Source organism: Notamacropus eugenii, chromosome 1 (genome assembly GCF_028372415.1).
Source record: "Notamacropus eugenii isolate mMacEug1 chromosome 1, mMacEug1.pri_v2, whole genome shotgun sequence".
NCBI classification, from domain to species: Eukaryota; Metazoa; Chordata; class Mammalia; order Diprotodontia; family Macropodidae; genus Notamacropus; species Notamacropus eugenii.
The window spans coordinates 125996744-126017033 of NC_092872.1; the positions used below are offsets into that span (position 1 = coordinate 125996744).

Below are 20290 nucleotides of genomic sequence, written 5' to 3' on the forward strand. Positions count from 1 at the left end.
TCTCGCGCAGCCCGGAGCCCTGGCTGCCCCCCCCCTTCCCCTCCCCCCGCCCCGGCTCTTCGGGTCCAGATGGGGAGGGGAGAGGGGTGGGAAGCCTCGGAGAGAGGCCGGAGGTGGAAGGGTGAAAGGAGACGTAATTAATGGAAAGAGGAGGGGGACGGAACGCCAAGTTCGCCCTGCCGCCTAGCACGCCCACCTTGTTCTTTGTCGTCGTGGGGAAGCCGCATGTCTCAGCGCGCTCCATCTGCCATGCGGGAGACCTCGGCTTACTTTCCTAACTCACCGAGAAAAAGGCTCTCCCCGCCCGCCGCCAGCGCTAGGTCACAATCGCCTGAAAGTTGCATAGTCATGGCTGTTACAATGTAGCAAAGGAGGGGATGTTCCCGTCCAGCCTTCGCGGGCGGCAAGCCGCCTTCGGTCCCCAGATCCTGAACGGGGGGGGCAGTGGGAGGGGGTGTGGAGTCAGTCCCCCACTTCACTGGACTGTATCCGGACAAGGGAACGCTGCCAGACGCGAGGCCAGCAGCCCCCCTGCAGCGCTTCGGACCAAACCGAGGCGCACGTGTTTTGCTCTCTAGCAGAAAAAAGTTGACAACCGGCCAGAAGCGTCGGGAGCCACGCCTCTTTATCTCCAACACGCTTGCACAGCCTTTGCAACACTGTATCTTGTCTTCTTCAGGGCTGAAAACCTGTAGTTGGTCAAGTTCAGCAACATTGAAGCGTTTCAGTTTGACCTACTTCTATGGGGTCAATGCAGTGGTAGGCAGAAGGAAGACTGAGCCTAAAGAGCAGGGCTGGCCCCTTCCCGGAATTCTTTCTATTACGGAGTACTTAGCAAATTACTGTTTAAAGGACTTGCATCCTGTAATCTGAACATTCTCTCTCCACTTTCCTTTCTGCTCACTTCTTTCTACCTGTCAGCCCTCCGGATATCTGTCATTTTATTTGCCCCTACCCATTCATTCATTCATCCATTCATTCAACAAATATCTTTGACCTTCTTATTAAACACATTTAGAAACACTCTTGACACTAAAAAGGTATCAAGGAAAATTTATTACAATAGAGTTTAGAGGAATTGAACACTTTGGCCAAAGCGGGCCCCACCCTCTTTTCAAGAGGAGGGAGCACTGAACACAGAAGTTAGACAAACTATATATACCGTTAGTTCAAGACAGATCCTCCCGTCAGGAGATGGATTGGTCCATCCTCCGTTAGGTCACCATATTCTCTACATGCCCATTACGTAACCCCCCTTAGCATGATTCCCCCTCCCAAACAGGCTCTAACATAGGACCCATGATCAGAAGATGGAGGAATAATTTTACGAGGGGTGTGTCTGCTTATATGCACGAGGTTCATGAAGCAAGTGCAGTGAAGAAAATGACTTTAGGCCATTTCTCTTGGCTGGTTCCAGCTAGCTGTAGATTTGGTTCCTTTATCAAAAACTCTAGTTTTCTGAACGCCACTGTCTGTCTTTTGACTGGTTGAGTCTACCTGCAGTCTGTTAGCCTCCTTATTATCTAACTTATTCTCAACAACTTCATCAATTAACAAAAACTTACTGTGGAAACTTAACTTTTGCTGTCTCTCACAAGCACTGAGCCCATGGCTGAGATAAACAAAGTAGTCATAGATAGTAGTAATAGATCACCAACATCCAGAGGCTTGAAATCTAACAGGAATAATAGCTTATATTGATGTGACACCTTATGGTTTACAAAGCACTTTCATAAAATCGGTTGAAAGGAACCATAGAGCCAATAACTGTAGGAAAAGATGCTGTATTAAGCATATTGTGCAGATAGTACATGCCATAGAGATTCAAAAGGAAAGACACCTACTAGAAAGTATATGTGTACATCTGGATCACCTTATATATTTTATATATAAATTATTTCATATATATTTATATGTCCTTCATACATTTAAATAGTATTGATGTTTATATTGTATATATTATTAACATCTTTGCATGTACCACATTATTTTGTAATTTAGATAATATAATGGGAGGGGGGCAGCTAGATGGTGAAGTAGACAAAAGTGCCAGGACTAGAGTCAAGAAGACTCATCTTCCTGAGTTCAAATTTGGCCGCAGACACTTAATAGCTGTGTGATGGTGGGCAGCTCACTTAAGCCTGTTGACTTCAGTTTCTTCATCCTTAAAATTAGTTGGAGAAGGAAATGGCAAAGCATTCCAGTATCTTTGCCAAGAAAACTCCAGATGGGGTCAGGAAGAGTCAGACACTACTGAAAAAACAGCTGAATAAAAATGGAGAGCAAGGACAGGAAGGACAGGAAAAGTAAGACCATTGAGACAAGTCCCATCATTGTCTATATAATTTGGTAAATGGTTGGTAGCTCCATTCATTCATTGAACATTCATTGCTTACAAAATGTTTGCTACTTTAAGTCAAACGCTGTGCTTTAACAGACTACCCTTACAACAATTCATTTCGTTGTAGTTTTTCTTGAATTTATAACCTACATCTGTTCTCCTTGGAGAAAAGGTAAGGTACCCCTTTGGATAAATGTAAGTATAGATCTATCCAAAAAAGCAAATAAGTTTGGAGGGAGATGAAAGGGGAAAGGAAGTAAATGAGCAAAATAATATTATAGAGTTGGTAAATATAATTAGCATCAAGAATCCCCTTCCCTTTTCCACAGTCTCCTAGGTCTCTCTCTCTCTCTCTCTTCCCCCCACACTACTACTATTGTCATTTTAACAAGATTTCAACTTTTTAAAAGTATTACTAGGCACAAAGGCTGTACAGTGTGAGTTGCCTCAGTTAGACTTTTCTAGGGTTCAAGGGTTTGTCATTTGAACAGACTTTTTCTTAAGTGCCTATTATATGCAAGTTACTATTAGGGGCTTAAGATATAAAGACACACACACAAAAACAACCCCAACAGTTTCTTTACTCAAGGAGTTTACACTTTAATGGGTTTTGTGATATGTAAACAGGTAAATACAAGATAATTTGAGAAAAGAGAGATTATCAATTACAAGGGAAAATTAGGAAAGGCTTAATAGCAGTAGCATTTGGACTGAACTTTGAAGGAAGCTAAGGATTCTGAAAGGTGGAGGTAACAATTACAAGTGTGATGGACAGCCAGTGTAAAAGCAGGAAGGTGCGGGATATAATTATGTGTGTGTTCGTCCTTCGTTGCTAAAGAAGACCATGACATCAGAGAAATGATGACATGACTTGCACCTGACTTTGTTTTGAGTGAGAGAGGGCTGTGCAAGGTCACCAACCTCACTTTCTTCTCCAGAGCCATCTGAATCCAGTGACCAGATATTCATTAGGATGACTGGAGATGACCCAGGATGAGGCAACTGGGGTTAATTGACTTGCCCAAGGTCACACAGCTAGTGAGATTTGAACTCAGGTCCTCCTGACTCCTACACTAGGCACCACCTAGCTGCCCTGGGGGATATAATACTCCCAGTAACAAAGATTTACACTGCTACCCATCTCCAATCTCTAACTCCAATTTTGCCCAAATTGAACATAGTCCATATATCCCTTCTCCTATTCTGTCTCATATGGTCTATGGTCCTTATCAGAGAAGCACCAAGCAGATGAAAAGAAAAATCAACAAGTGATATAGTTTTTTTTTCTCTTTTTCTGAACATAGAAAATAAGGCCAGGTCAGAGATAAAGATGTGAAAAGAACCTATAAAGGTCCAGCTATGTTGGGGCATAGCAGTGCAGAGCTAAAAAGAGAAGCACGTTCTTGTACAGGGGAAAGGACCCCTTTGTTTGATGGGTCTTATCAGAAGAAATGAGCATCATTGCATGTTTCAGATATACAAATGATACATTAAATCATGACCCAAACGGATTTCATGAAAATTCACAAATAGCTTCAACAAATTGATCAGCCAGCGTTTGAGGAGCAAAAGAAGATTTCTGTGCAAGGAGGCGAATAAGGGACTGCATGACATTTGAACCTCCCTCTCATCTAAAGCAGTCAAAGAGAGAAGAATACACAGACACAGAGCTGGTCACAGAAATGCTTTTTCAACTAAAAGAAAAACAGAAAAAAATAAGGGGTTAAGAGAATGATGGGGAATAAGATGGAGGGTGGATTAAAGAGGGGATTAGTCAGATGCAAAACAAACTTAAAGAAGAGCAGGGAGAAAAAAGTCATTTTTAAGATATTAGGAATTGAGCCAAATTTTTTTTTAAGATCCAGAACCATTCCCCAATTGATAAATAGCCAAAGGATATAACTAGGCAGTTTTTAGAAGAAGAAATCCTAGCTATGGAGAAGGCATACAAGAATGCTCTAAGTCACTATGGATTTAGAGAATTGCAAATTAAAACAGCTCTGAAGTATCAAAGCACACCTATCTGACTGGCAAAAGAGACAAAAAAGGAAAATGACAAATTCTGGAGGAGCTGTGGAAAAATAGGTAAATTAAAACAATGCTGGTGGAACAATGAACTGGGCCAGTCATTCTACAAAGCAATTTAGAATCCTTCCCCAAATATATATGTATGCATACATACATACGTGTTGTTGTTTAGTCATTTTTCAGTCCTGTCTGACTCTTTGGGGTTTTCCTGGCAAAGGTACTGGAGTTGTTTGCCATTTCCTTCTCCAACTCATTTTATAGATGAGGAAACTAAGATAAACAGGGTTAAGTGACTTGCCCAGGGTCACACAGCTAGTAAGTTACATATTAAGTCATGCAAAACATTTCCACATTATCCATGTGGTAAAAGAAAATGCAGACCAAAAAAAACTATTTAAAAGTATGCTTTAATATGCATTCAGACCCTATCATTTCTCTGGACAGTGTGTTTTCATCATAAGTCCTTCAGAACTGTCTTAGATCTCAATTATATTTTAATCTTGTTTTGTCCTACCCAGGAATGTTGTGGCCTCTGGGCAGGCCTCTTGTTTGCTACCTCTGCTATGAGAAATTAAGATGATTAGTTGGAGAGAAGGTATTAGCTGGCATTAGCAGTGTTTCCTCCTCCTTATGCCAAAGAAATCATTGTTTCTGTCCCTATTTGTAATATGTATATATATACATATATATGTATGTATATAAACACCTAATATATGTGTATTTTATATAATATGTGGGGCAGCTAGGTGTTACAGTGTGGATAGAGCACCAGTGCAGGAATAAGGAAGACCTGAGTTCAAATCTCACCTCAGATACTTGACACTCACTAGCTGTGTGACCTTGGGCAAGTCACTTTAACCCCAACTGCCTCATCCTGGGTCATCTCCAGTCATCCTGATGAATACCTGGTCACTGGATTCAGATGGCTCTGGAGGAGAAGTGAGGCTGGTGACCTGCACAGCCCTCCCTCACTCAAAACAAAGTCAAGGGCAAGTCATGTCATTATTTCTCTGATGGCATGGTCTTCTTCAGGAAGGAAGGAGGAACACATACACCCTAACTTTAAATGCATTCCTCCAAGGTCTCTTCTGGGTCTTTTTCTGTTCTTTCTCTACATTTCCTCATCACTTTTCATTGGTTCTCTTTCCCTAAATCTGTATAACTAGCCTTAATCTCCTTCCCGAGCTCCAGGCGTGCATCACCAAGTCCTTGTTGTTAACTTCCATCTGGGCATGTCAAATTCAACATATCCAGATAGAACTCATTCTTCCCTCCAAATCTACTTTCTTTCTCACTTTCCTGTTTCTGTCAAGGGCACTGCCATCATCCTAGTAATCCAACATGACAACCTCAGAGTCATCCTCAACTCCTCCACCTTACCCCACATCAGTTGCCAAATCTTGTTGATTCTGCCTTCACTTCTTTTGCATCCAATCTTCTCTCCATTCATCATAACCACTCTAATTCAGTCCTCGTTCTGCCTAGCTCTGACTATATTACAGTTGCCTGTTGTTCTTTCTCTGTCCCTCTGTCTCTGTCTCTGTCTCTGTCTCTTTCTCTGTCTCTGTCTCTGTCTCTGTCTCTGTCTCTCTCTCTCTCTCTCTCTCTCTCTCTCTGTCTCTCTCTCTCTCTCTCTGTTTCTCTGTCTCTGTCTGTCTGTCTGTCTGTCTGTCTGTCTCTCTCTCTCTCTTCCTAAAGCACAGCTTTAGTGATCTCACTCCCTGGCTCAGAAAACTGGTGGATCCTTCTTGCCTCTCCAAACAAATACAGTCTCCTCTATTTGATCTGACACTACCCTACTTTTTCAGACTAATTACACAGCTTCTGTCATCCAGCTAAACCAACCTCCTTGCCTTCCCTTACACCTGACATTCCACCTTTGTTCTCCAGAACAATTTGCACACGCTGCTTCCCATGTGTGGAATTTACTCCTTCCTGCCCTCTGTCTCTTAGAATTCCCATCTTCCTTCAGAAGTTAGCTCAGATGCCACCTCCTACACAAAGCCTTCTCAGACTTCAGGAGCTGCTAGTGCCTCCCGACCATTACCTTATACTTAGATCATATGTATTTTGTATTTGCTTATATGTATACAAATTATTTCCCCTGATATAATTAGTAAGCTGCTTGAGAGAAAGTTTGGTGTGTGTAAAAATACAGTGCCAGGCACAGCGTAAATACTTAACCAATGCTCATTAATAGCTCAATTTTACACAGGTAGTAAGAAACAGTGCTGGGAATTTAACCCAGGGATTGATTCCTAAGTCACTCTTTCCACTTCATCATATTAAGAAGCTAGAGCAATTAGAACAAGATATACATTTTTTAGACACAGCCAATGTGAAAATTAGTCTCATTCAACTATGCATATTTCTAACTGGGGTTTTGTTTTTCTTTTTTCTTTTCCTAATGGAGTGGAAGAGATGGAAGTTAAAATAGGGTTTTGCTTATTAAAAAAAAAACTGAAGAGAAGCTATTGAAATAGTTGAGGTGTGAATTTAATCAGTCTGAATAGGGTGTTAATAACGAGTCTGGAAAGGACAGAGGATTATATACAAGGTCAGAATAATTTCTCATTATATGCAAAAGCAGACAAATACCAGAGAAGTCCAGAAACCAACACCCAAGCTGGATAATGAATACAGGACCCTTTTGTCCTAACCCATTGTTCTGACCCAAAGAATATGATTCCTTTTGGACAATCTTTTGACTTTCCTACCTACCTTCTTTGCGAAGGAGAACTGCTACACATTTAATGACAGCCTAGAAATGAATTACGACCTCTTCTGCTTTCTCCTACTGTATCTAGGAACAATCTGCCATAAGGAAGGCTTTAGAATGTGGGACCATGGAAAGGGTGCTAGATCTGGAGTGGGAGGATCTGGATACAGTGTAGCACAGCTACTAACTTTTTAACCTTGGAAAATCACTTGATCTCACTGGGTGTCAGTTTCTTTTACTATAAAATAAGTGGAATATTATTGTGGTGTAAGAAATTAGCTGAGATGATTTCAGAGAAATCTGGGAAGACTTGATTGTACTGGTGCAGAGGAAAGTGATCAAAATCAGGAGAACCATTTATATTACAGTATCAACAGTTTTAAAAGACTTAAGAACACAGAGCGGCGATAACCGACCGTGTTTCCAAAGGACCATTAATATTTTGCAGAGGATCCACATTTTTTTGGATATGACCTATATGGGAATTTATTTTGCTTGACTATGCTTTTTTGTTACAAGAGTTTCCCTATCCTTCCCTCCCCCCCCAAAAAAATAACATATGTGGGATAAAAGGAAGAAAGAGTAAATGCTTAATAGTTTAAAAAAATTAATTTTTAATTAATTAATTTTAAAAATTGGCCCAAGTAGCTGAAAATAGAAAAACCTCAATTCCTGAAAAATAATCTGTTTTTTAAAATGACAGCCTCCTCTACTCTTGAAACTATCTGGAAACGTAGCTGTAGTATCTCTGTATGAGACTAATTAAGGACCTCACTTCTTACTAAAAACCAGAAAGGCTAGAAGAGAAAGAGACATACTAAAAATAGTCACAAAATTAGAAGCAAGATTTTTGGACCTGGAGTAGTCAGTTCCTTCTGCCACAGCCACTGCCTCACAAGCCTTGCAAATTTCTTATTTAAGATGCTCCCCCAAGCCTACTTCCTGGAGAAAACATCCCAAATATCTGAGAAAGGCACCCACTAAAACAAGATTAACAATCTCAGTCCTAACCCAAATATACTTCTGTCCCTCCCTCCAACCTGCCTCACTGTTCAACAGGAGCAGATTTCTTCATAGAATGTTGATAATTTTGTTGTCTTGTTTCATCATAATGCCCCCATTTAACTGGAGTTGTCAGACCAGCCTATCCACCAGCTGGAGCTGAAATTTTAGATCTGGGAATTGGAAAAAAAAAAAAAGTATGAGATCATAATTTTGGAGTTAGATGGAAATTTCAAATTCTAGCTAGAAGTACTCCATCTAATCTGATCCATAACCGAAAAGGAACAGCTACTACAATATATCCAACCCTGGAGTCATCCACCATTATCCTAAAGACTTCTAAGAAGGAAGAACTCACTACAAATGAAGACTTGGGCAACTGAGCCTAGATTTCCTGAACACTACAATGACCATGTCTGTCTTTATTGTCATCCTGCCATAGCAACACCTCCCCACCTCTACATTCCAAGCCTAGAAATTGAAAGTGAGGCATTAGTAAAACTGGATATGGTGTTGAGCAAGGTACGGTATAGAGATGGCTAAGGGAAAGTTAGAATCCCCCACATTCATAGTGATAACTCACCTGGTCACTTTGATATTAGAATTTTAATAAGTATATGGCAATATTGAATTGGATTAATGCTTTATGTTTTTTTAAATTTAAATGAGAGAAAACTAGTATCAGTTTTAGGAAGTATAGCCTGCCTTTCTTTCTCTATTCACCAAAGTCATATTCACTAACACACGGCCTCCAGAGATTTTTCTTTTCCCAAGTTAACTGGGATTGGATAGTTACACAAATTAGATACCTCAAGCAATAAAATAAACCCGATTTTCCAATCTGTGAGAGACCCAAGGCCCACCCTTGACAAATCTTTAAGGTCATCTTTTAATGACTTTCACATCCTTTTTTTAGCACCCATTCACTTACTTTCAGCATACTCCGCTTTAACATCCAATGCTTTCCTGCTCATAGAACTTGGGGACGCAAAGAACCTTACAGATAACCTAGTCCAAAGCCAGATTTTACAATAGGGGAGGAAACTGAGCTATACAGAACTCCAGATATTTTCCAACCACCATCTTTCCTGTCTATTCAGTCTCCTAATCTTGAATACAGGCTAAGAGGTTAATCTTTTATGAGGTTTCTTCAGAGGTAAGATGCTACTTTTATTTTCATTGCTCTATGAGCATCCCAATTTTGTTTCTTCAGAGACTATGATATTCTGGCACTACCAGGGGAATATTCATATTAAAATATGGGTTTGTCATCAAGCAGTTTGAAAATCAATGAAAGCATGTACAGTTTTTTTTTTCTGCAATCTAACATGTTTGCTTCCTTCTATTAAATTCTGAATCCAACTCATTATCCATCTGCAGCATCTATTCAATATGTACGTACTATTGTACTAACTCAGTGATCTGAGCAGCATGTCATATCCTGGGCAGTAGACACTTCATCCACTTAGTTTTCTCTTTGTTAGTGATCTATGTATCCAACAGCATGTCATAACAATACACACTTCACCTATTTGGTTTTCTCTTTGTTAGTTGTTTGATCACTTTGGAGTAGCCGTGGAGCTCTCCGAGAAAATCTTTGGTATTCTAGGACTTAACCAGGACAATATTATCTACATATAAGAGCATCTAGATCTACAAGATACTAATGTCTCCATGGAATTCCTTGCCCATGTAGCAAAAGTAAGGGATAACAGGTAGCCCAAATGCCCACTAAGTGGGTTTTTTAAAATTCAGTTCAATTTTATTTTCAGTTTCAATTTCTCACCATTAAGTTTTTTTAATGTATTTTTTATTTTGTTAAATATTTCCAAATTACATGAAAAAAATTTTAAAATTCATTTTAAAAAATTTGAGTTCCAAATTCTCTGTCTTCCTTGCACCCTTTCCTCACCCCTTGAGAAGGAAAGCATCATACCAATTACACATGTGAAGCCATGCAAAACATATTTATATTAGCCATGTTGTAAAAGAAAACATACACACAAACAAGAAAAATAAAGAAAAAATTTAAAAGTCTGCTTCCATCTGCACTTGAGTTCATCAATTTTCTCTCTGAAAGTGGATGGCATTTTTCATCATGAATCTTTTAGACTATCTTTCACCATTAAGTTTTTTTCTTAAAAGTATTTTATTTTTTCCAATTACATGTAATGACAATCAACATTCTTTTTTTAAATAAAATTTTGAGTCCCAAATTTTCTCCCTTCCTCTCTCTCTTCCCTCCCCCTTCCCTGAGACAGTAAGCAATTTGATATACATTATATATGTGCAGTCAAGTAAAACCTATTTCCGTATTAGTCATGTTTCACCATTCAATTTTAAAAGATAAGAGGAGTCTCTGCCTCTTAAGATGCTTTGTTTCCCTGAAGAGCCAGTTCAAGAACCTTCTTATATGTGAATCGTTTCCTAATTCCTCCAGCTCTTGATGCCTTCTCTACAAGAATTTACCTTGTATTGATTTTGTGAGAGGCAATATGTTTGGTAGAGAGTTGGACCCAAGGCTAGGAAGACCTGGGTCAAGCTTCTGCCACATACTGGCTGTGTGACTCAAGTCACTTAAACTCTTAGTGCTCTAGGAAAATCTATAAGACTGTAAGTTTCAGAGGCAATCAGTCGATAAGCTTTCATTAGGCACCTACTACATGCCACACATTGTGCTAAGCACTGAGGATACAAAGAAAGGCAAAACAGACCTTGCTTTCAAGGAGGTCAAGACCCAATGAGGAGATAACATGAAAACAAAGAGAGGAAGGGAGTAAAAGGGGGAGAGAGAGAGAAAGAAGAGAAAGGAAGACAGAGAAGAGAAAGGAAGAGAGAGAAAAGAGAGGAGAGAAAGAAAGAAAAGAGAAGAGAGAGGGAGAAAGAAGAGGAGAAAAAGAAATGGGAGAGAAGGAGAAAGAGAGGGTAAATTGGAAATAATCTTAGAGGGAAGGTACTAGCATAGAAGGGATGAAGAAACAAGCTCCACTACTAACTATCCTGTAGAAGACAGAATTTTTGCTGGAATTTTGAAGGATATAAGAGAATTCAGGAGGGAGAGTATTCTAGGCAATGAAATTGCCCAGAGTGTAGAGATGGGGAGTATCTTATTGGAAAAACATCAAAAATGCCAGTATCTCTGGATTGCAGAACATGTGGTTAGGAGTATGGTATAAGTAGACCGGAAAAGTAGGAGGGGACCAGGTTGTGAAGAGCTTTGAATGCCACTCACTACAGGGCTTTATATTTGATCCTGGAGGCCACAGGGAGCCTCTGGAATTTATTGAGTAGGGGATGAATTGTGTGTGATATGATCACACCTAAATCACGGAATTGGTATGGGGAGAGACTTGAAGCAGGCAAGAGTAAAGAACAGATAATGTATAGAAAGTGTAAGTGCTGACCATGAAAACCTCTAGCACATTGGAAGACCTCTAGCACGTTGATTTTACCTTACGCAGAGGATTGGTGGGGAAAAAATGCACAGAAATCCCAACGATCTTATATTCTAGGGAAATGCAACTTGGATACATTCAAGTAGATATGAGATCATTTGAGGAGACAAAGAGAAGGGGGACGGGGAGAGAGAGAAACTAACAAACTGTGAGATCAGGAAAAGTTTTTGAATAGGACACAGTACCAAAGCTGAACCTTGAAAAGAGATAAAGATCCTAAGGTGGAGAGGTGAAGAGGAAGAATATTCCAGATATGGGGACAGAGCTATAGGAAGGCTGGGAGAATGGAGATGGGATATTGAGTTCATGTAACAGCTGGTATGCCAGTTTGGCCAGAATGCACAATGGGCAAAGGAGGACAGTATGAAATAGGTCTAGAAAATCTAGAAAGGTAAGCTGGAGTCAGAATGTGTAGGGCTTTAAATACTGTTCTAGGCTGGGCTTGACTCAGGCTAGTCCCTCTATAGTTTAGGTTTGACATTGGAACAAATTGAGATACTCATAAATCATTTAACAATTAGAAAAAACAGGGGATATATACTTAATCATAGCAGGAGAAGGATATTCAACAAGGAGAGACATTGAGGATATCTCTTCACCTGAGATGAACTACTTTGCCTGCTTTACCCATCATGATCCACCAGCCAAGCCTCTGAATTGTCCTAGAGCTCCTCATGGATACTTTTTACTTAATCAAAGAGGAAGTGACATCAACCTTCTAAGCCTTTAAAGTTCCCTAAACCAACCAAGTCTCTAGGAATGTGTCAATACCTTCTAAGCAAAAGCTAGCCTAAATGGCACAGGGGAAGAGGTTAGGATGCTGCTTCTATCACAAATGCCAAGTTGAAGATTTTGTCTTCTATTCTGGAGGCCACTGAAGATTTTTAATCAAAGAAATGACACAATCAAACTTGTGATCTGGGAAGAATATTTTGGCAGTTGTGTAGAAGACGTTATTCATGGGAAAAGTAACTAGATGTAGGAAGAACAATTGGGAGGCTACTGAAAGAGTCCATGCAAGGGTGATAAAGACCTTTTGAGTGGAGAGAAGATAGGACAGGAGACAGTGCTTGGCATAGTTCCTGGTACACAGTAGCTACTTTAAAATATTTATTAACTACCACATAAGAAATGCTTTTGAGGTATGATTGACAAAATTTAGCAACTAATTGGATTGGGGGCAGTAACAGAGTGGGAAAAGTGAAAGATGACTACAAGGTTCAAAATCTAGATGGCTAGAAGGATGGTGGTGCTCTTAACAGAAATGGGAAATTTTATTTGTTTAGGAAGATGCTTAATGGAACTTCAGGTTGAGGTTTCCAACAGGTAGTTGGTGATACAGAAGTAGAGTTCAGGAAACAGATTAAAGCTTAATATCTAAATTTGGGCATCATCAAAGAAGAGATCATAAACCACCAAGAGAAGGAGCAGAAAAGAGACTCCAGTGTCTTCAGAATCATCCACAATTAGGAGTCAGGAGATGGGTGACGATCTAGTAAAGGAGACTGAGAATACGTAGATAGGCAGGAGAACTAGGAATGGGCATTGTCATGGAACCTGAAGAAGAAGAGCATTCCAGGAGGAGGGAATGGTTGAATGTCAGAAGCCTCAGAGGTCAAAGATGATGAGGACTGAGAAAAGCCATCCAGTTTTGCAATATAATAAGCTCCACTTAGCCCCCCTCTATACTACCACTGCTAATGACAAGCTTCCCTGACTGGCCATGGTCCCATCATCAATATGCTCAATCTCAACTCTAGTTTAAATATTCATGACATTAGAAGTTTGTTTCCTAGATGGTAAACTATAGCCACATTGGACAAGACTCAAAATATTCTAGAAGTGACGTGAACCTGAGCAAGTCACTTATCTCCTCTATGCCCCAGTCAACTCTCTAAGACTATAAGTTGCAGAATAGGTGCTGGTCTTTGTTAGGAGGAGAAATTCCTAACCAGACACACTCCCTACACCAATGAAAAATAAAAAATGGCTACTACAGAACTCTTCTTGGTAGTAGTGTTCAATAGCGCAAAAATGGAACCTGGGCAAAACCCAGAACTCCAGTTCCCTCTTCATTTCCCCCTTGCAGCCTCATGAAAAAATAACAAAGAGTAGGGTGGAACATAATAGAGAAAGCATGCAAGTTGTAGGCTCTATACTTTCCTTTTTAGCCAGTACCCATTTCCTAGCGTGGTTTCTCCAAGGTCTCTTATGGCCCCTTAATTGTCAAACCCCGTGATTTTTGCCTCAGTTCTCATCCATCATGGTACAGTGGAAAGACTACCACAGCGAAGTTGGAGTCACAAGGGCTTTTATTCAAATTCTCTCCCTGTCATTCTCCATCCGTATGACTTTAGACAAGCCGTTTAATCTCTCTCAGCTTCAATTTTGTCATCTGTAAAATGAGGGGGTTGGACCAGATGACTTATGTCCCTTCTAACTCTAAATTTATGATTATTTTTTTCTTTGACCTTTCTGAAGTTGACCTGTGCTGACCACTCTCCCCTCCTAGATATTCTGTCCTCCCTGGGCTTCAATAACCCTGCTCTCCTCTGGCTCTCTGACCATTCCCAGTCTTCTCTTCTTGAACAATCTAACTTCCTTTACCCTCTACTTGTATACTCATCAAGAGAAGGGTATACCCAGAGCCACAAATATCATTCTTACTAAGCATAGAGTTTCAGGATTTTCTCATGTTCTAGTCCATAAACATTGGTTACTAGACATTTTAAGTACCTACTATGTGCCACACATTGTGCTAAGCTTTGTTTCCTCTTCTGTCTTCTCTCCACTCTAAAGGCCTTTATTACCTTTGCATGAACTACTGCGATAGCCTCCTAACTGGTCTCCCTACTTTCAGTCACTTCTCCCTTGTCTTCTACAGATGTTGTTCAGTCGTTTTCTAGTCCTGTCTCTTTGTGATCCCATTTGTGGTTTTCTTGGCAAAAATACTGGAATAGTTTGCCATTTCCTTCTCCAGCTCATTTTACAGATGAGAAAACTGAGGCCAACAGGGTGAGATAACTTGCCCAGGGTCACACAGTGAATAGGTGTCTGAGGCCAGAGTTGAACTCAAGATGAGTGTCCTTGATGCCAGGCCCAGAACTCTGTTCACTTTTGCCACCTAGCTGCCCACACTGCTGCCAAAACATTCTTCCCCAAATCCAATTTTTAGTTTTGGCAATGAAGAAATGTAACCCATAAGTAATTGATTATAGTGAACCAAATTCACAAGAAAATGATGAACAAAACAGAATGCTAATTTATAAATTTAAAATAAAGATTGTACCTTTCCAAGGATCAGAATACTTGTTTCTGTAATCCAGGGTAACCCCTTTCTACTATCAAGGTACCTAGGAAATCAAGTAGCCATAAGATTAATTGGGTGGGTACCTGATTTTTAAAAAATGAATTATTTTGATACAATTTTAGACTTAGAAGACATCTTAGAAGTCAACTTTCTACCAATGCAAGAATTTCTTCCATGGTATCTTTGCATCTAGAGCCAGATTCCTTGGTCATCCCTGAAATCCCTCTGAGAATTTATATAATAGATTGAATCGAGTGCTAACTTCAATTCCAGCAGACCTGAACTCTAGTTCTGCTTTTTACATTCACTAGCTGTGCGACCATAGGTGGGTCTCAACCTCCAAGCCTCAGTTTCCTGAACTGTAAAATGAGGGTAATAATTCAAAAATACCTACATCCTGGAGCTGTTTTGAGGTTTAAATGAAATAATTTATTTAGGGCATTTGGCGTACTTTAGAGCACTGTGTAAATTTTTGCTGTTATTATTAAATCTGCCTTGCTGTGACTTCTGCCCCTTGTTCCTAGTTTGGGGGATACAAAACAACCTTAATTTCTTGTACCTGACAAACCTTCAGGTAAACAATATGCTCCCTTAACCTTCTCTCATTCAGGTTAAGCATCATTACTTTTTTCAGTCATTTCCAGTCTCTTAAGAGTATGTTCTTCCCTCCCACTGGTGCCTTCTATACATCCTATTCCAGTATCTGGAGAGGGCCAGATACTGTGTATGTGTGTGTGTGTGTGTGTGTGTATCTCAGATGGTGAGAGATCAGCTGATCAATGTTTACTCTCTAGCTCCTTTCTCGAGACTCTATAGCCCTTATACTTCCATTTATATAGTATTTAGCCAGCAGCGCATTTATAAACCTTATCTCAAGCTAGTTCACTATGGGGAGCATTTCTGTAGTTCTTTCATGTCATTCATTACAATGGAGATACCTTTTTGTTATCCTCATTGAGTGATATAACTTACTTCAGAGAACTTGTAGCCCTCTAACTACTTATTATAAAAACAGCTTGACTGAAATAGGAGGAGAGGATTTGGTCTGCTGAACGAAAGAGGCCGTCTACAGCCACAAAATGTTCTTTCATTCACTGATCTGATTTTGATTACAATTTTTGCTATTAGAAAAAAGGAAGAAAGTCTGGAACTCTATTCTAGTCTTTTGTGCTGGATGAATGCCCTCCATCTAATGCTCACTCTGCAGTAGAAAAGTTCTTACAAATATAATGCCTTAGACTGTTATCAAAAGGTAAACTTGGGCTGACCTTGGGAATCCAGCAGATATGCACACAATTCTCTCCAAAGCCCTATGACTCCTCTCCTTGCCAAAGCTGCCAAGAGTCAACAGAACCGACAAAGTGAGGCTATCACCAGCAGCCTAATCCCACACTGCATGAAACAGACTAGCATCTGATTTAAAAAAACCAAAACAACAATTTGTCATTTTGCTTCTCGGTTACTGCTGCTTCCTCTGTCTCATGATAGAGTTCTTTTTAATCTAACTATCAATGAAAGATTCATTTCTTCATTCAATTCTCTAGTTTCAGGTGTCCAATAAAGTCCATGATGTTGTACTAGGTGCCGTTGTCACCACTCTCCCAGTCCCCTTAAAATGATTGATTTGTCCCAGGGTATGAATAGTCTCTCCACCCTGATAATCAACATGCAACCTTCTCTTTTCAGAAATATCAGAAAGAAGAGGTATGCATTTGAATGAAAACAAACTGAAGGTTCAATTCCAAGCAGACCCAGGTACTTGGAGATATAATTGACCAACAAGCACTTATCAAGCACCTGCTATGTGCAAACACTATCCTAGGTATTGAAGATACAAAGAATGAAACATTTCCTACATAAATTATAATGGACCACATATATACATATATAAGTGTATAGACCTATGTAATTATATATACATACACAACGAATACAAGATAGTTTGAGAAAGCACACACACTAAGAGTTGAGAAGATCAGAAAGACTTTATGGAGAAGGTGGCATCTTTCTGTATCTAGAGGGAATTCAAGAGAAGGACTCTATGAGGTGGGGGTGAGGAGGCATTCTGGACAGTACAAAGTCACAGAAACAGGAGGCAGAGTATCAAGGGTGATAGAGAGAAGGCCAGTTGGGCTGGATCACAGTGTGCTGGAAGGGCCGTAGTGTATAATGAATCTGGAAAGATGGGTTGGGGCCAACTTACGAAGAACTTTGAAAGTTAAACTGAGGAATTTATGTTTTATCCTGGATGCAATAAGGAGCCACAAGAATTGATTGAGTAGGAAGATGACAGATCTGTGCTCAAGAAAAATCACTTTGGCATCTGTGTACAGAATAGATTAAGATGGGGAGAGACCTGAAGCAGAGGTAATTAGGAGGTTGTTCCGATTATCTAGGAAAGAGGCAATGAGGGCCTAAAGAGCGTAGCTGCGTGATTTGGAAGAAGGGATTGTGGAAATTAAAATGGCAAGACTGGTAACTGATTGGACATGTAGGACTAAGAGAGAGGAGATGAGGGTAATGCTTAAGGCTCTGAATATGGGAAACTAGAAGGTTGGTGGTGCTTTTAACAGTAATGGGCAAGTTTGAAAGAGCAGAGGGTTTGGACTTTTGGACATCTCCAATTTGAAATATTCCTGGGACATCCAATTCAAAATGTCCAAAATGTATTTGGTGATGTAGTACTGAAGGTCAGGGGGAAAAGGTCAGGGGTGACAGGCAGAACCTTCTACCCTAATGGTGCTGTGTCCTTTAATAACTGCTGAATCGATAGTAATACAGATGCAAGAAGGACTAAGATGAATTTTCTTATTTGTTGAGCAATTTAAAAGACAGTTAATATTTTTACACTCCCCTAAATACTCTTTCTTTTCCCATAGTGATCATTCCAAAATTTCTCCTCCCTCCTCAAGCCTCCCCAAGTCTCTCTCTTTCCCAGACTCCCATATCTGAGTACCTTGACTCTTACTTTACCAAGCAATAGAAGCCATGCCCTTCAACCCTTTCTTCTCCCCTTCTCTACATCTCACAATTCCTTTATATTATTCCACATCCTCTCCTCCTCTACTTCAGTATCTGATAAAGAAGCCCCTCTCCTCACCAAAGCTGATACCTCTGCGTACACCCTTCATACTAGTTTTCTTCCATCTTCACCAGAAGATTGTCCTCACAATCATCTTTCCTCTCTATGGATCTTCTATCTTTCCATAATCTACTGCCCCCTTTGCTACTACCTGCAAACATTCTTTACAAGCATTTTGCAGTTTCACGGGCAATCATCTTTTTTTATTATACTATGTGATGGAAATACTTGTCTTACTCTATAATATAAAAAGAAAATAAATATTTTAAAAAAAAGAAAGAAATTTAGGGGCAGCTACGTGGCATGGTGGATAGAGCACTGCCCCTGAAGTCAGGAGGACCTAAATTTAAATCTGAACCTCAGATATCTGTATGACCCTGGGCAAGTCACTTAACCCCAATTGATTCTCCTCCCCGCCCCCCCCAAAAAGAAAAGAAATGTAAAAGAACTCTCACAAGTCCCTGCCATCCCCTCAAGTTATCATCCTATGTCTTTTTTATAGTCAAACTCCTTTTAAAAAAAAAGCTACATTTGTTGAATTCATTTTCTTCCCTCTTACTCAATTTTCAGCTTCTCATAATCTGACTTCTGACCTTTCCACTCAAATTAGAGTGTTCTTTCCAAAGTTACCAGTGATCTCTTCATTGCCAAATCCAATAACCTTTCCTCAGACCTCCTTTTCCTCAACCTTTCTTTATAGCATTTGATATGTTAAATATCTTCTCCTTGATTCTTCTTCCTTTCTGTTTTTTCAGGATACTTACCCCAGACTTTCCTCTTACCTGTCTGACCTCTTCCACTCAGTCTTCTTTGCTAGAACATCAGTCACAGCTTGATCCCTAAATGTAGATGGACACCAAGTTTCTCTCCTGGGACCTCTACTCTTTCCTCTAGGTATTCTCCCTTGGTGACCTAATGAGCTTATGTGGTTTCAATTATTAACTGCATGTAGGTGACTCTGAGGTCTACATCTCCAGTTCTTGCCTTTCTCCTGAGTTCCAGTTCAGCCTTCTAGTGACATTTCTCTCTAGATGTGACTATAGGTATCTCAAACTTTACATGTCTAAAACATAACTCATTATCTTTTCCCTAAAATCCATACTTTCCTGGAATTTCTCCATTTCTGTTAAGGGCATCATCATTATTCCAGGCACCTAATTTTACCACCTCCAGGATATCCTCAACTTCTCATTCTCCTTCACCTCCCATATCTAGTCAGCTATGAAGTCTTTTCAGTTTTTACCTCCACAACATCCTCTCAAATCTCCAGCATTCTACTCATATGATCTCCACTCTGGGTTCTCCCCTTCTCTTCTGGGTAATCACAATAACCTCCTAATTGGTCTCCTTACTTCCAGTTTTCCCCTTTTTCAATCCATCCTTAAAATGAATGCCCAAGCTAATGTTCCTAAGACATAGATGTCACTTGTTTAGCTATTAGCTATACAAAAAAAAAAATCTACTTTGTGTAGCTAGCTATGAGATATGCAAAAATCTTCAGAGGTTCCCTAACGGCTTTACAAAATCCTCAGCCTGGTATTTAAGGCTCCCATTTACCTGTCCATTCTTCTTTTATATTACCTCCATTCATACATTCTATTTTTGTTAAATTGGCCTATTAACTATTCCCCATATATAATATTCCATCTTCAACCTTTATGGTCTGTCCCCCAGGTCTCCTCCACCTTTAGGACTAGGTTGCTTCCTTCACAAGCTCTCTTAAGTAACAGTTTCTAAAGGATCAGTTCCCAACAATTTTTTGATTTCCCCATTAGATAGTAAATGCTCCCTCTTTAAATTAATTTAAATAAATTTACATATATTTTGTATTTTCTAATCTGTGTACACCTTATCTCCCTAACCAGTAGAAGACAAGCTCATTGACCCCTTCCTTTTTGTATTTGTATGTAGTCAGCACCTTTCAGAGTATCTTACGGTGTCGTTGATTAATTTTTTTCAGTCCTCTACGACTCCCCGTGAACCTATTTGGAGTTTTCTTGGTAGAGCTACAGGAATGGGTTACCCTTCCCTTCTCTAGCTCATTTTACAGATGAGGAAACGGAAGCAAACAGGGTTAAATGACCTGCCCAGAGTCACAAAGCATCTGAGGCTGGATTTGAACTCAGGACGATGAATCTTCTTGACTCCAGCTTTAGTGTTCTACCCACTGGGCTATCCCAGTGCTTAATAAATGCTTTTTGGTTAATTGATGGGTTAATAATAAATCATTTGGTTAATTGATTGGTACTCAGTTACATGACTGGGACCACATTTCTCATCACTATTGTTCAATTGAATCTTTTTATCCTTCAGAATGCCTAATGTGGCCTTATATAAGGCAGAAATGGAAACA

The 20290-nt window shown here is 39.8% G+C and overlaps 1 protein-coding gene across 1 annotated transcript in view; it reads right to left on the bottom strand.

Annotated features, from left to right (window-relative positions):
* Positions 1-641, bottom strand: part of HERC1 (HECT and RLD domain containing E3 ubiquitin protein ligase family member 1) — a 195637-nt gene extending 194996 nt beyond the window's left edge. Inside the window, exon 1 of the mRNA XM_072613461.1 lies at positions 197-641. The gene's annotated coding sequence lies outside the window, so the exon portion shown is untranslated. The remainder of the gene's footprint in view (positions 1-196) is intronic.
* Between the last annotated feature and the right edge of the window lie 19649 nt (positions 642-20290).